Genomic DNA, 4,883 nt, shown 5'->3' on the forward strand with positions numbered 1-4,883 from the left:
GGCATAAACTCAGACCTGCAGCTGAGGCCTGACTCACCGCAATGGCCCTGTCCTCCATCACCAGTGACAGACCTGTCACTTTCTCACTGATCCTTCATTTTCCTATGCAATGGGGCTAATATTGCCTCTTTCTAAGGTTGCTATGAGGATTAATTTTTGAGATAATAGACATTGAGATAACAAACCTGCCAAGTGCTACATCGATGTGATTATCCTGAGATTGAAAGGAAAAATCAACGCAGCACTAGATGGTGGCATGGCCGTCAGTGGGAGAGAGAGTGTGGATGTTCCGGACGTCCCCGGATCTCTACCAAACAGAAGATGCAGTGAAAGGACAGCCAGTGTTCCTGGTGTCTCCTTTTCCCCTCAGGGCAATGAATTACGGGTTTTCTGTGCCTTAGTTTTCTTCCTTTCAAATGGAGTTAATAATACTGTCTGTCTCGGGGGTATTCACAGACGTGAACAATTAATGATTGCAAAGTGCTTTGAAAATAAATGAGCTTACTCATAATGGTGGTGTTTGGTATTTATCATAATAAGCCTGTGCTGCTGGCTTCACGAACAGTATTCATTGGTACAGGGTTTAGTTTTATGACTGGCTTTTTCAAACTTAACATAAAATACTCTTATTTTAAAGTAATCAAATGACCTTTCTGCATTCATCCAGGGTCTTATTTGGAAAAACTTAAGATTTGATCATAGATCTATTTTAAACAGTGCCAAGTTAACTGACATTGATGCCATCGTATCTTGGGTCCCTAGGAAATCCAGAAGGGGACAATGAATGGTAGGAAGACTCGGACTCGGGTCTGCCTGTAACACTCGGAGCCTGCAAGGCAACACAGTTAATTGAGTTTTATTAAAATGACTTGGTGTGGCTATAAACCAAACCACACCCCTCTAGCCGACACGAAGAACTTCCAGCAAAAGCCCTGCGGTGGGAAGGCCTCACCTGTCTCCTCTGCCCGGCAGGCACACATGGATGACACTCAGGTGTAAATTCAGCCTGCACCTCCTACAGATGAGCTGTTGAAGGCGATGGCCACAGCAAGTCTGCACCAAGTGCTCTTTAAACTCAGCAAACTCTCCCAAGAACAGAAAACCAAACAGCGCACGTTGCATGTTCTCACTCATAGGTGGGAATTGAACCATGAGATCACTTGGACACAGGAAGGGGAACATCACACACCGGGGCCTGTTGTGGGGTGGGGGAATGGGGGAGGGAGAACATTAGGAGATATACCTATTGTAAATGATGAGTGCAGCACACTAACATGGCACATGTGTACATATGTAACAAACCTGCACGTTGTGCATATGTACCCTAGAACTTAAATAAAAAAATAAATAAATTAATTTAAAAAAATGAGTGTTTCTTTAAACAAAGAACCTTCCCAGCAGTGCCTCCCGAGGTATGATTAATGAGGCCTGGCACCTCCTTCCTCACTCAGCGATCACTTCTCTGCAGCGCGTTCCCAGACGAAGGTTCCCTCACGGAGGTGGGAAGATTTCAGGCGATGTCTGTTCCTGTCTTTTGTCAACACAGAAAAGGATGGAGACCCCACTGGTCAGGCGAGCCCCGCGGTCCCTGTTCCTGGGGAAGCCTGGTCCCCATCGATTCGCCAAGGAACAAGAAAAGAACACGTCTTACCTGGATGGCGGGTCCCCGTCACGGTGGCCTTGGATCCGGCTTCAGCGGGAGAGGCAGCGCCTAGCTCACGGCTCCTCCGGCCGCTGCCTTACCCGGGAGCGCCACCCCGTGCCCCGCCAGAGGAAGTGCAAGCGCCCGCGCAGCACGGGTCGAAAGCCATACCGAGGACCCGCAGCGCAGCTCCAAGAAATCCCAAGTCCATTCACCAGAGGAGCTTCTCCACCAAATCATTGAAAACTGAAACGAGAAATGAGTCTCCACGGGTATCCCCTTGAGTTCGCCGTACGGAAAATGCAACCTGGTCAGCTGCATTTCTGCTGCCAGCCCTCCTCCAGGCAAGCACCAGCCTCCAGAAGGGCAAAGGGCAGGCGGCCACGGCGTGGAGTCACAGTTCAGAGGCCTTCTCAGCTGAACCTGAAGTTAGTCTAAGCTCGGGCCCCAGAGTGAGGACTCCGGGTCAGGCATCCGATTCCCCATCAGCTCCTTTACCTAAAGCTGTGCAGAGAATCCGAGGCTACGAGTGGGGATGGGGGAAAGATATACAGGGGATGCTTTGGTTTCACTCCTGAGATATGAGAACGTTCTCTGAACACACATGCAGATAGCTGGACTTCTACACAGACGAAATCCAAATCGTTTCTTTCCTCCCAGCATAAGGGAATGATCCAGTAAGAGCTGGTGTTCATCGATGCTATGTGTCCACAATGGGGCTGAGCACCCGCCTCACTGCATCCTAATATCTGTCTAATGAGGTAGGGAATGTCACTGTCACACTCTGCAGACGAGGAAGCCAAGCTGTCAGCAGGTCCACATCTTGCCACAAAACCAGTAACCTGTGGCGCTGAGATCACACACCGGTCGTCCACTGCCACATCCATGGCCTCCTTCTCTGGGGTTTGCCTGCCTCCTGATGGCCACCATGCCTCTGTCCCCTTGCAGGGGCTGGCTCTTCTGGTGGTCAGTACTTTTTGGCTACAAGCAGCAGAGATGCCCTCGAGGGCTTGTTGAAAGCACTCACATCGACGAGGCCTCAGAAAGGGAGCTGAGGCCGTGCACGGCACTGCAGTTTCTCCTCACACTTTGCATCCCTGGCCTGACTCTCCCTCAACATGTCCTGCTATCTCCACAAGGCAGCCAGCCCAGCCCTGTCCTCCTCACCTTCCAGCACCAGCTGAGCAGCCCTCCCCACATCATCTCCAGCTGCTGCCCAGGCTGCGCGGAGCAGGTGTCCAGAGCCTATCCAGCCACTGTCTAGAGGGCAGAGAGACCTGCTGGGACTGTGACACCTGGCCCCGCCCACACGCCCTGCAGTAATGCACTGAGGAGTGCATGGCAGCACATATGTGCCTCATGTATCCTGCTATGATGCACCGAGTGGCACACAGCATTATTGTGTCAATCATGTGTCTTGATGTGATGAACTGGTTCAGACAATATCACGGAGGCAGTGTTTCTTTAATACTGTCAAATTTGAGGAAACAATCTAACAAAAGCCACTTGATGAACATTCTGTAAAGGTGACATAAATACTTCAAAAATATCTCTGACATAGAAANCTTTTTGGCTGCAAGCAGCAGAGATTCCTTCGAAGGCTTGTTGAAAGCACTCACATCAACGGGGCCTCAGAAAGGGAGCTGAGGCCGTGCACGGCTCTGCAGTTTCTCCTCACGCTTTGCATCCCTGGTCTGACTCTCCCTCAACATGTCCCGCTATCTCCACAAGGCGGCCAGCCCAGCCCTGTCCTCCTCACCTTTCAGCCCCAGCTGAGCAGCCCTCCCCGCATCATCTCCAGCTGCTGCCCAGGCTGCACGGAGTAGGTGTCCAGAGCCTATCCAGCCACTGTCTAGAGGGCAGAGAGACCTGCTGGGACTGTGACACCTGGCCCCGCCCACACGCCCTGCAGTAATGCACTGAGGAGTGCATGGCAGCACATATGTGCCTCATGTATCCTGCTATGATGCACCGAGTGGCACACAGCATTATTGTGTCAATCATGTGTCTTGATGTGATGAACTGGTTCAGACAATATCACGGAGGCAGTGTTTCTTTAATACTGTCAAATTTGAGGAAACAATCTAACAAAAGCCACTTGATGAACATTCTGTAAAGGTGACATAAATACTTCAAAATGTCTCTGACATAGAAAGAAAAAAACAAAAGGGAGCTAGTCCAGATTTTAAAACAAAAGATATAGTAACTAAAAGCAGTTGTGGTGCTTGGATAAAAACAAACAACAGAAGGTATAAACAACATTATTAGACATACTGGGAAAACTTTATATGGACCACGTATTAGATAATGGTGCTATGTGATTGTTACATCTCGTCCATGTGGGAACTGAAGGGGAATGATTTTGTTCTCAACAGATGAATGCTCAAGTATTTGGGGGTAAAATATCACAATGACTAACTTTCAAAATGGTTCAGTCAAAAGAATGACATATGTACACTTAAAAGGGGAAAATAAGTGTGGCAAAATGCCAACGACAGTTGAATTGTCATGTGGGAACCCATTGGACTATTCTAGAAACATTTCTGTAGCTTTAAAATTATTTAAAACAAATGTTGTGGGGAAAGAGCACGCATTTAAGGTAGTAAAAATATTCAGGACACACAAAGAGGGGGTGCAAACAGGTAAAATGACAGGGTTTCTGACCTCAGAGAACTTGCTGAAACTGTGCACTTGCCTGTCAGGAAGGCGGTGGAATGAGCAGAGCTTCATGGGGCAGGTCATGTCTCTACTGAGTGGAGCAGAGGATGGGGTGTCTGCAAACAGTGAATTTTAAGCCATTTGTTTAGTCCACATTACAGTGAATCCAAATAAGAGTTTGGAAAGCCAGTCACACCAGACTATCTTCACTTTGTTTAATGATAGACACAGGCAGGGATGGGGAACGGATGTCCCAAATGGATTCTCAGCCACATGCTTGGTGACCCAGAGGAGCGAGCACGGGAGACAGCAGCAAGGACCCAGAACAGGCCAGGCTATTCCATCACCTAATTTAAAAGGGGAGGTGGCTCCTGTTCACTCAGGAAAAAGTCAGGGGCAGGGCAGGTGCCAAATGTACCAAGGTGATGCATTCTTCTAATATTGTTCAGAACGTGTCTTCACGTCTCATCAAAACAACTTACGAAAGCAGAATATTCATCCTGTATCTAAATTCCATGTCCGTGCACTCAGGACCATGCACAACTACCTTTACTCTCCAATATGGCCCGTCGGATGAACACTT

General features: G+C 48.6%; 1 pseudogene; it reads left to right on the top strand.

Moving 5' to 3' along the window:
• Positions 1-1,414: 1,414 nt before the first annotated feature.
• Positions 1,415-3,468, top strand: LOC108542390 (uncharacterized; annotated as a pseudogene).
• The last annotated feature ends 1,415 nt before the right edge of the window (positions 3,469-4,883 follow it).

Source organism: Rhinopithecus bieti, unplaced genomic scaffold, assembly GCF_001698545.2.
Source record: "Rhinopithecus bieti isolate Rb0 unplaced genomic scaffold, ASM169854v2 scaffold_1017, whole genome shotgun sequence".
NCBI lineage: Eukaryota > Metazoa > Chordata > Mammalia > Primates > Cercopithecidae > Rhinopithecus > Rhinopithecus bieti.